This window comes from Sciurus vulgaris (assembly GCF_902686455.1).
Source record: "Sciurus vulgaris genome assembly, chromosome: 6".
NCBI lineage: Eukaryota > Metazoa > Chordata > Mammalia > Rodentia > Sciuridae > Sciurus > Sciurus vulgaris.
Genome location: NC_136466.1, coordinates 56,572,514 through 56,584,969, shown reverse-complemented (window position 1 = coordinate 56,584,969; position 12,456 = coordinate 56,572,514). Strand labels below are relative to the sequence as shown.

The following is a 12,456-nucleotide window of genomic DNA, read 5'->3' as shown; positions in this document are numbered from 1 at the left end:
CAAGAGTACCTGATACTTTTTACTATGAATATTAGCAAATTATACTTGATTAAAATTGCATAAAATTTTTCCATATATTCAAAATAAAAGGTTAAGTCTGACATTTAAATTATTCAGAATTGCTTTTCAATCATGCCTGTGAAATTGCTCATAACCAGAAGGCACACTTGATACAAGTAGGAGACACCCACGTGCATCAACCAAGTATGTGTGTGTGTGTGTGTGGCTTTCCTCCTCCCCAGATTTCATGTCAGAATATACTTTTTTTCCAGTATGAAAAAAATATCAGTATGAATTTTTCTCTTTACATCATTTATTTTAAAATTCTAATTAGTCAAATATTACTATTTTTCTCCTTAAACTCTAAAATTATTAAATACATCTAGCCCCTGCTGAAAAAAAATGAAGAGCTATAGATGCATTCCACAGGATGCCTACATTATACAACCATGTATGAAACTTAAGTTACAACATAAAAAATTATATAATGTTGCTGTTAATTAAAAAAAAATCAACACACTAAAGTTTGCCAATATTTTATTAATTTCTTAGTCACTTCCTGTTTCTACTTGTAAATCTTTTTGCTGAGAGTAGCAACTTCCAAGAAGGTGTACAGATGATATATTTTTTGAGTGCTGATTTGAAGATGTTATTTTTATCATCACTTTAATAATACATTTGGCTCATAGTTTTCCTATATGATTTTTAAATAGTTTTTAAATAACTTTGTCAACTTCTGCTATTGATAGTTTCTTCTGATGTTGACATTGTAAGATGTCTACTGTGGATCTGCTTGTCATTCCCTGGGTGATGACGCCTTTCTTTTTGGAAGCTTTTTGAAATTTCACTTGGTTTATTTAGTTTTGTTTTATTAACAATTTGCCTGGGTATGGATTTCTAAAACTTTATCATTCCTGGCACTCAGTAGGATTTTCAACCAGAGGTCTCATGTCTTAGCTATATGTAATTCTCTGTAATTATCTCCCTGAATATTTTCCCCCCCTCCTCTTGTTGTGTTTAGGTTACCAAATGATAGATGTGTCTTTATATATCTTGCATTTGTTTATCTCTTTATCTCCTCATGATATGCCTTGGAAAATTTCCTCAATTCCACCTTTCACTTCAGGGACTTTCTCCTTGGTTGTGCCCACAATATCATTTATTAAATGCTTAAATTTCAATGAATAAAATGGTCTCTAATAGAAGTCTGTTCTTTATTCTTTATTTTATAAACCATAATTCCACATTTACATTTTTAAACACACTTATTTAAACTTTCATCTCATTAAGTGATCTATTTAACCTTAATAGGCAAGCGTTTTCTTTTGCCTGAAGTAAACTGTCATTAGCTGAACAAAATAGATTAAACAACTGGATTCAGATTTTTGGTCAGATCTCTGTTGAAAGAATTGAAGTTCCCTAACTGGTCCCATACATTTTCCTTGTGGGAAGCAAGTGGACGTAACAGTTTCTTGGGGCTGATGATAACCTTGTAAGACTTATGTATACCCATACTGGGATTTAAATAGGTAATGACTTCAGAGTTTCCATAGAAATTTCTTTTTCCAAAAATGTTCCCAGCTTTTGATTTAATTTTGATACTATAGGACAGAAAGCTCTGGTACAAACATGCCTCACTTGAGGCCATGTTTATCACAGCTTGTCCCTACCCTTTCCTTCTGCCCTGGGTTCGAGTGAAAAGTGGGTTAGAATGTTGCCCTTTGAAGGTGTCTCTTGATTGTGAGCCAGACCTTCTTTGTCTATTCTCAATAAATGTGGGTATGTGGGTCCATTTTTACCTTATCTGAAGCAAAAAAACCCAAAAACAATAAAAAAAAAAAAAAAAAAGAAAAACACCACCTCTCAGATGGTTATATTACCAAATGATAGAGAATAAAGGAAACAGAATTACCTTTGGATTAGTGTTTTGGTTTGTCTCTTAAAACTTTTGCCCATCCTTTTTAAAATTTCACTTATTGTAATAGAATCAAAATTCATTTTATGTCAGTGAACAGTAAGTGTCCAGACCCTTCCATCCCGGCCACATGCATAAGAAACTGCTTTGTGGCAGCTTGTGTGAATGTGGGTTCAATTTTCTCCATGGGACAGGCCTGAGTCCTGTGCCGTGGAGGAGTTTCAGCTTTATTCCCAGCCACAGCGGTGGATATATGGGCAGAAATGTTTCTGGGCAAGTAGCTCATACCTGGATCATAGCTTTAATTGAGAACCTGGCTTTTAAGCCATCTCACTTGTGTGGAGTAGGTTCAGCGACAAACCCATCAGACCACCAAGGCCCTAGGCTTGATATCCCATAAGCAGACCCAAATTGCTTTGAGCCATGAGACTTAAAGGAACTCCCCCTGAGTTCCTTTCTGTTCCTAATTCATGGAGAATGTTTTCTTGTCTTCAATTATAAGTTTTTACATACATTTATATCCATTATATTTAGCTTATAATTTTAAGTGCTAGTTGCTGGAAGGCGGAGGTGAGTAATATGCTTTCAATATGCTATCTTGATACTTTTAATGTTGGTAAAAATACATTCCATTTTCTTACAGTGCACTTAGATTTTTAGTCTTTGCTATACAGTCAACTTAGAAAGCATGGAATTTAACATTCAGATGATAAAATAAACCCGTTTCCCCCTGTAGACTGTCTCATACCATCTGTTCTTCCAATGTTGATACTTTACTCAGTTATAACTGCTGACTTCAGCTGATGATCAGCTGGCTGTTTCCAGATTTGGTGTGAGGAACTGTAGTGACCCCAGTTCTGACTCTGTTTGTACACATCACAAAATATTCAATGGAAAGGGCACTAGGACAGGGTATTTATATTTTTCATTAGAGAGAACTGTCTAATTCATTGGGAGTGGAACCGATTTACATTTCGTCCATTATGTAAAAAGTTTCATGTGGAAACATGAGTTAATTGGCACCATATTTCCGATATCTTCCAACCGTGTTTAAGGGCACTTTATAGACTGGATAGCTAGCAGCTGCCCTGTGACCCTGTCTTTTAAATCTGGCTTTACTTTCTTCTTTTGGTTTTAAGTTATTTTGCTCTGAAGTCTATAGTTTAATGAAAGAAAATATCATCAGTAACTTTTGCCAAAATGGATGTGAAGAGTCTTTGAACTGCTAGACTGTCCTTGTAGTTTTTTTTTTTTCTTTCTTTTTTTTTTTTTTTCCTGGGTAGCAGTTGGTATAATGCAATCTTTTCATTCTATTAATAATATGTTATGCATGGTCACATCCCTGGTTAATTAGACTTACAGTTTTCAATTAACAGCATTTTTGATGATACATTATTATCCTTATTAGTGAGGTCGTAGACTATATTATACCAGTCTGAAGACTCTATTGTCAGCATAATCTTCAAAGAACCGTTTAACTTTATGAATGTATCTGGCAAAGGAACTTCATACTTTGATGTATAATTTGACCCCCATAAAGAAGCAAAATGCTTCTCTTCTCCCTCCCCTTCTTAGATTAAAATGTCCAGCACTTCAGATAGTGTGAATATTTCTCAGTTAAATAACACTGTCAAAAAATGAAATCTGAATTTTTTAAAAATTGAGTGGATGAGCAGCCAGATATTCTTATTCAACCATTTATCATGTCTTTGGATGAAATTTATAGTTCTATGGGAAACTGATTAACTCCATTAGATTTTAATTATTGTTCCAAAATCAATACTCTTCTGTGCTTCAGGCAATTCCATTCACTCATCTGAATGAGGAGGTGGATTTTGGGTGGACATATTCTTTTAGTTGACATAAAAACATAATTAGGTTACATTGTTCATTTTTCCTGTTTAAATATCAAGAAAGCTGAAACCTATAGGAGATTTGTGATTTTCATCAAAATCACACCACAGCTATGGAGTGATAAATTTTCCTTTTTTCTTTTCAACCCTGGATCTGATGATCTGATACTTTCAGATTAGCCATGACTTGGTGTGGTGGAAGTCAGGTAAAGTAAGGCATGGGCACTTCTCTGTGCTTCTACTTCATCCTTATTTATTTTTTGAACTGAATATGTATGGATTTTTATCATTTCCTGAACAATATAGTATTAATAACTATTCACATAACATTTACATTGCATTAGGTATAAATAATCCAGAGATGTTTTAAAATGTACCTGAGGTTCATCCCTATTTTAAATGGTATGGTCAAGGGTATAGTGAATAAACAGGTATACATTGCTATCTATAGGTTGGTTCACGCAAGTGTAATGGGTATTCTAACTTCTATCACTATGAAGTGATTTTGCCTGTGGTTAAACTTTAAGATGAATCATTAACATGTGTTTGTGTCTTTCTTTCCTCTGTTATATATTATGTATGGAGAATTCATCCAGTTGTGCCCTTTTTTAGTGTGGTATAGTAGACAAAACTTTTTCAGTAAGTATTCAGATAGTAAACATTTTCAGCCTTGTAGGCTATTTGGTCTTTATTGAAATTAACCATTGAAATTCAATTCAATTCAATGGTTTATTAAAATTAACCATTGCAGCCAAAATGCAGCTGTAGATTATATGTGAAGAAGCATAATTGACTTTGATCCACAGATCTGTTTGCTGACTCCAGATAGTTTCTGTTGGAAAAACTCTACGATAGTTCATCCTTTCTTTGGTTTGGGGGAAATTATACATAATCTGCATGAAAACTCATATGCTTTTTGTGCACATATTTATATGCGTTTATATTTATAGCAAGGGTAGAATTGCTAGCTTAGAGATGTATGTGATGAGTTTTGGCAGAAACTGACAATGTATTCTAAAGTGGTTGTACCAACTTCTACCAATAGTGTTACAACAAATTTTAAATTTTTACAAACACTGAATGTTAAGAACTAACACTGGTCATTGGAAACCATCCCTCTCTCAAAGCCCCTTAATTTTTGAACTTTCTAATTATTATTGAGTGGTATCTCATTATCTTCATGATGAATGATGCTGGACATCATTTCCATGTACTTATTAAGCAATCTGGTTATGCTTTTTGGTAAAATATCTGTTCAGGATTTTTTTGTTCAATTTTTCAGTATTAATATTTTTATTAATGTGCAAAGTTTATACTGGAAGTGAGTTCTTTAGAAATATCACAATTTTTCCCCACTCTAGGTTCTTTTTACTCACATAATTGCATCTTTTTGTCTTTTGGTACTGGAGATTGAACTCGGGGATGCTTAACCACTGAGCCACATCCCCAGTCCCTTTTTTTCTCTCTCTCCACTTTTGAGATAGGGTATCGCTAAGTTGCTGAGGCTGACTTTGGACTTGAGATCTTGTCTTAGCCTCCTGAGTTGCTGGGATTACTGGCATACACCACCATGCCTGGCCATAATTGTATTTTTTGACATACAGACTTTTAAAATTGCAATAAAGTCCAATTTTTCAACGTTGTTCTTTATGGTTAACTTTGTGTCCAATATAGGAAGTCTGTTTTGCTAAGATCTCAAATGTACTTTCCTGTGTTATCTTTTAGAGGCTTTATTTATTTCTGTATTCATATTCATGGTCTAACTGGAGTTTTTTCTTTGTATGATATAAGGTAAAGATCAACAGTAACTTTTTGCCCTATAGGTATCTAATGATACAACATGTTTTATTTAAAATACCATTCAAACTTGATTTTAACACAATGATGCTTTGTGACCATACACATATGCATATGTTTCTGGACTAGCTGTTGATATGTTGTTTATCCTTATATCAGTACACTATTTGAGTTACTGCAATTTTAGCTTTTATATTTCACAGTAAAAGTCCTCCCAACATTGTTCTTCAAAGTTGTCTTTGATATTCTTGGACCTTTGTTTCTACACATTTTAGAACATCTTATTAAATTTCCACCACATGCTTCCTGGGATTTTGATTGAGATTGAATTGAATCTTCAGATCAATTTGAGGAAAAATTACATATTGACCACATGGGTCTTTAATGCATAAAACATTGTTCATAACCACTCTCTTCAAACATCTGTGAGATCTGTAGTAGTACCTCCCATTTAATTGCTTGTATTGGTAATTTGTGCCTTCAACTATTGCTTGTTTCATTGTCTTCCCCTGTGATTCCAATCATATGTGTATTAGAACATCTAATTTTGTGTCTCTTATGTATTTTCTGTATTTTCAATTCATTTTCTGTTTGGTTCAATCTGAACATTTCTTCAGACTTATCCAGCCTATCTGTTGTCTTATTTTCTATCTTTAACCTGACATTAATTTCATTAATGGAATCTCAAATTCAGTAATAATTTTCACTGAGACTGCTACAACTTCTAGGCTACTCCCTTAAGTTTGGCTTGACTCTTATGCAGGGAATCAGAAAATGCTTGTAAGGGAACACGTGAGGGCTAAACTCAAGTTTATTCCCAGTGTGCACCCTTGTTTGCTGGGATTCAGACCTTCAGATCCTGTCTTATTTGATCTCTGTGGATGTTAAATAATCTGTTATGTATTTTTCCACCTTTTATGGTTATTCTCAATTGGGGAGTGGTTAGTCTCACACAAATTACTTTGATATATAAACCATAGTTTTAAAGGCAGAGTTTCAGGTTCAATTTGTTATTGAATTTAAGAAATTCAATGGGTAGAATATAAACCAAATTTAATTTAGCATGTCCTGCTTTACCCTTCTGTTATAAGGATGTAGACTACAGGAATTATTTCAGTTGGATAATATGATTTTTAGGTTTTGACAATGTCTTTTTGCAATTAACAAGGTGTTTGTTCTGTGGTTCAGCTTTCTGATAAGCTCATACATAGGAGCAATAACTAATTTTAGTGTCTAATCATTTATAAATAACATAATGATTCTCACAATGATATCCTGTGAAGTAAGTGGTATTCTCTCCTCATCAGTTGAGAAAATTCATTCTTACCTATGATCTGGAGGTAAGACCTTAACCAACTAATCTCTGTGTGACAGATTAAAGCTAAAACCCTGCCTTCTATATCTTGCTTTCCCCATCCTGATCTTATTATAATAATTGTGAGACAATAGGTTAGAAAACAAAGCTATAAATATAATCAAAATAGCGCTTACACTTGAGGAGCTTCGTAGTGCATTGCTTTCTAGGAAATATTAATTTTAACACACCTAACCTAAAGTGTCTTCAAGCTTTAGCAATATCTTAAGATATAAGCAGAATAGGAAAGAATATCAAACAGATTTGGAAAGTTTGGGGAAGGAAGAACCAGAGATTACTCTACTTCTATTTATAGAATGATGACTCCTAGGTTGGTTTCAGTGAAATGGGACCAGTAATGCATATTTCATGTGAAAATCTTCCTCCACATGACATTTAGCAAGTTGGGAAAACCTGTGTCATCCTGAATTTTTAAACTCTTCCAGGCTTATATGTCTTGTTTTATATGCCTTGCGAAAAATTTTGTATTTAACTTGGATTAAGTCTCATCACTTTCATTAGTGAGATACATCCCAGAAAAGGATAGACAAGATTAGAAACAGACAGCCTTTGCCCACAACAGACTTGTTCATGTGCATCGTTACAGAATGATATGGAGCTTTGGCTGTGCCTCCCTGGGGAGATGCTGTCTCTGTAGGTATGTTTGGAAATGTGTGGGCATGTTTACAGTTGTCACAGTGACCCAGATGGGGGTTACTACTGACACTTGGTTCCCCAGGGTCCTTGAAGTGGAGGGCCTTGCAGGCCATAAGTTTGGTATTTTATTCTGTCAGCAATGATGAGTAACTGGAGGCTGAATTTATTGTTGGTAAAACATAAATCAGGTGGTGATATATGGTGACTTTCAGAGGCAAAAGCCAGAGGCAAGGCAGCAGGTAAAAGGTGTTTACAATAACTGACACAGGCTGGAATGAAGAGTTATTTAGAATTTGGGAAAGGAGAAGGATGGTAGGCTACCTTTTCTTTAAATCCACCTCATAGCATGTTATGATTTGAAGGTCTCCTCCAAAACTCATACTGAAATTTAATTGCCATTGTAAAACAGCGCAGAGAGGTGGGAATTTTGAGACGCAAATGGGTCATGGGAGTACTGCCCCCAAGTGGATGAAGGCTCTTACTTTGGGAGTGAATTAGATACTACTGGAGTGGGTTAGTCATAAAAGGAACTTGGCTCTCTCTTCATCTTACACACTTTTTTGTGATCCCTGTCACCATGTTATGACACAGTAGAAAGACCCTGACCAGATGTGATCCCTCAATCTTGGACTTAACTACCCTCCAGTACCATGAGTCAAATAGATTTCTGTTCGTTATATATTGCCTCATCTGTGAGATTCTGCTATAAAAACAGAAAATGGATTAAAACATAGCATTTGTAAGGGAAAAGAAAAAAGGCATGTGTTCCATATTTTGGGGCACGAAAGAGGAGGAGGAGTGTGGCACTGGGATAAAGGAGAAACTTAACACACAGCAGGCATAGGGCAGATGGAAGGTCTTCCTCCAACCACAGCTAGTTGAACACTCATTAGGCTCTTGTTTTGGCTGCACATGAAAATACTCTTTAATCAGTGCCTAAAACGGATCCAAATATTCAAATAAGTCCTTTTTCCAGTCCAAAGTAGCTCAAATATTAGTCCCAAGAGAAAGAGGGAAATGTATTAGTGACTTATCTGTAGGCAGAAGTGAAACACAACTGCATGGAATACAAAAGGCTTATTTAGAATATCTTGGAAACTAATTTAGAGTTCAGAGATTTCAGGTCAAAATAATAATAATTAAAAAAAAAACACTTTCAAAACATACCTTCTCTGACAGTTCAGTGAACAGCAAATGAGATGAAATAATTTGGAAATCTTATTTCTCAAATTTGGATGGATTAGTGAATAATTCAGCTCAGTTTGAAGAGCAAGTCCAGTAGTATTTCCTAGATGGGCTTTCTCCTGGTTAGTAATTGCCTTCAGAATAGGGGACATGTCATAGTCATCTTGCATCCCCTAGAATCTATTCTTGTGCCTTGCTCATAGTAGGCACTCAGTAAATATTTGATTGAATTGGCGAGGCTTGGACAATACATCAGGAAGCAATAGTCTTCATTGTACAATATATTATTTGTAGACTGTTTCTGATTGAGGCACCCAATTATCTCTTAATTACATAAAGGTTCTCTTAATCTGGATTTTTGTTTTAACAGGTATGCTTTAGCAGGACACAGCTTTTAGCAATTTAAATGACTGCCATATTCTGTATTTGTAAAAAGGAATCCTCAACATTCTGACAAAGGACAGAGCTAACAGTGTTTGAATCTTAAAATCCTTCTTAGAGAAGTATAAGGTACACAAATGCCTTGCTTGTATTCCAACAGAGCGTGGGTGGAACTGGGACCTTAGCCACATACAACAGATGCCCTCCATTTGCATGTTGGTTGGTCTGTAATGATGATGCTCTCCCTTAGCTTGGTGTTAATGTACATAGGTATATCTGTGTGTATGGTAAGATGTGTGTGTTTAGCACTATTTGTAAAATTGCACAGGTGGTCAATATGCTTAACAATAATTTTGGGAATACTTCATTTCCATTGTTATTGCTGGCTTACAGTATTATCACCAAATCCTAACTATGTTTCTAGTGTCCACAGTAAAAATTCTGTACACAAATGGAGATGTAGAATACATCTCTCTGGTTTTCTCTAAATTTGCCTCCTTTGTGGTTAGAGGTCAAGGTCCTGAGCAGGTAGTGCCTGTGACATAAATGCCTAGGATGTTATTGGCGTGGGTGTGGGGTACTCAGTTCCTTTCATGGGCTCTTGTGAGATAAACTGTGTTATTTATTTATTTTGTACTGTAGCACTTTATTTTTCCTTACTCAGTGAAGTGTTGCTAGGGCTTAATGTTTTCACATAACAGTAGAAAACTAAAAAATTGTCACTTGTAAACAATTGAGTACAAAAAACCTTACATAAATTAAAATGAACAAATTTACAGTATAAACACAAACTGTTTCCAACTCAAGGCAAGTAATAACCAGGGGTGGTCAGGTGGGAAAACATTGGTAAGAACTTAAACTGGGTCCTAAGTCTCGGACTGTCCTATCCTGTTAGACCAGCAAGAAGTGACAACTGGTCCAGGAACTCTTGCCAGCTGGAGCAATCCTGGAACAGTCCTGTCAGTGGACACATGAATACCTGCACAGATCACTGCTGTGGTCTCAGATTCGCTAAACCACAGACTTCTCTCCTGTATGTATGCTCTCACAGGTGACTGAGCCACATGGATTAAGGGCTTAAATCAAAGATATGCACAGGGCATCAAACATATACCAAGGGAACAGCTAGCTTGAGTACAAGGTCAAAATCAGCAACAAGCTCTTGGATCCAGTGCTGACATCAGATACAAGCTTCAAGGGCAAATTTCTTTTCAAAGGCTTATTCTAGTTTCATGAGGCTAGAATGAGGTGTATACATTTGCCAGGGCAAATTTGTCCTTCAGAATCAGCTTATGCAGCAGATGCCTGGCACCTGCTCAGTCCATCTAGAAGCATTTGTGGTTGATGATGGAGGGACCCAACTCGTCGGACTCCTGCTTGTTGATCCACATCTACTGGAAGGCAGACAGTGAGGCCAGGATGGAGCCGCCAATCTCCACTGAGTACTTTTCCTCGGGGTGAGCAGTAATCTTGATCTTCATGGTGTGGGGGCCAGGACTGTGATCTACTTCTGCATCTGCTCAGCAATGCCTTGTAACATGGTGGTACCCCTGGATAGCACAGTGTTGTCATAGAAGTCCTTGCAGGTATTAGCATCACACTTCATGATGGAGTTGAAGGTGGTCTCATGGATGCCAGAGGATCCCATGCCCAGGAAAGAGGGTTGGAAGAGTGCCTTTCAACACCGGAACTGCTCTTTGCCAGTGGTGATCACCTGTCTATCAGGCAGTGCCTCACTCTTCTCCAGGTAGGAAGAGGATGCAGCAGTGGCCATCTCCTGCTCAAAGTCCAGGGCAACATAGCACCGCCTCTTGATGTCATGCACAGTCTCCGGCTAGGCGGTGATGGTGGTGAAGTTGTAGCTGCACTCTGTCAGGATCTTCATGAGGTAATGTGTCAGGTCCCAACCTGCAGGTCCAGACGCAGGATGGTGTGGGGAAGGATGTAGCCCTTATATATGGGCACAGTGTGGGTGACCCCATGACCAGAGTCCATGACAATGCCATCGGTGCACCCAGAGGTGTACAGGGACAGCATGATCTGGAAGGTCACATATATGGTTGGTGTGTTGAAGGTCTCAACCATGAGCTGAGTCATCTTCTTTCTGTTGGCCCTGTTCAGAGGGGCCTCCATCAGCAGCAATGGGTGCTCCTTCAGGTTATGTACAGTTCATTATAGAAGGTATGGTGCCAAATCTTCTCCATGTTGTCCCAGTTAGTGACAATGCTGTGCTTGCTGGGGTGCTTCAGGGTCAGGATGCTGTGCTTCCTCTGGACCTAGTCACCCACGTAGGAGTCCTTTTGGCCCATGTCCACCATCACATCCTGGTGGCAGGGGTGCCTGAGATGGAGGGGAACACAGACTCAGGGGGAATCATCACCAGCAAAGCCAGCTCTGCACATGGCAGAGCTATTGTCAATAAGGAGCCTGGTGATTTCCTCTTCCATTTTGATGGGGGCAAGTCACATGTCAGAGCGGCAGGGAGTACACCAACCGAGCATGGGCCTGTGGCAGCAAGTGACTGAGATCAATACATTTTGATGTCACCTCTGAATGATTTTTGTCCCAATGAGGCAATGTTGCTTTGGAGGTTTCCATTTCAACAGTGTCACTAAGGGAGGAATTCTGATTGTATTTTGGTTGTCTGCATAATTGTAGAAAACTGATTATTCAGCTCCTGAGAATTGTGTGACTAAGAGTATGGACTTCAGAAATAAAATCTTGACTTGACCAGCATGGAGTTTCTAATACTGGGCAAGATAAATGACCCTGTTAAGCTTTGATTTCCTCACCTGTGAATGCGGGGTTAGTAACAGTAGCTGCTTCATCGTACTGCTTGAAGGTTAAAAGATATTTTTAAGTGCTTGGGCAGCACTTAGTTTACAATCTGGAAGTTCATAATTGCTCAAGTGCCAGCTGTTGTTATTACTTTTATCTCTAGTAAGTCTACTGACTCTTCCGTCATTTATCTCCAATGGAAGAAATGTCAGATACTTTCATAGATAGCATTTTCAAGAGAGAGATTACAAAGGGTTTGTTCAACCTTAGAAATGCTGTGCAAGACTTGACTGATTTCCCTCTTCAACCAAGAACTGGAGCAAACAAAGCAGGTGGCAGGGGGACATGTTGAGTGAGCAATACCCTTATTTCTCAATTAGAAGTTGAGCCCATTTTAGTGTGAGCAGGAAAGATAAACTGCTGATGAAGTGACATTGATTCAGCACAGATACACGAACAGTTAATAAATGTAGTCTGGTCTCATGCAAATCAAACCTCTGGAGTAGAATTTTAATGACAACTCTCCTACAAGTAAC

At 37.4% G+C, this 12,456-nt stretch overlaps 1 pseudogene across 1 annotated transcript; it reads right to left on the bottom strand.

Moving 5' to 3' along the window:
- Window positions 1-10,196: 10,196 nt before the first annotated feature.
- On the bottom strand, window positions 10,197-11,804 carry LOC306663940 (actin, cytoplasmic 2-like; annotated as a pseudogene). The gene has a single exon. The product of its transcript is annotated as an actin, cytoplasmic 2-like (transcript).
- Between the last annotated feature and the right edge of the window lie 652 nt (window positions 11,805-12,456).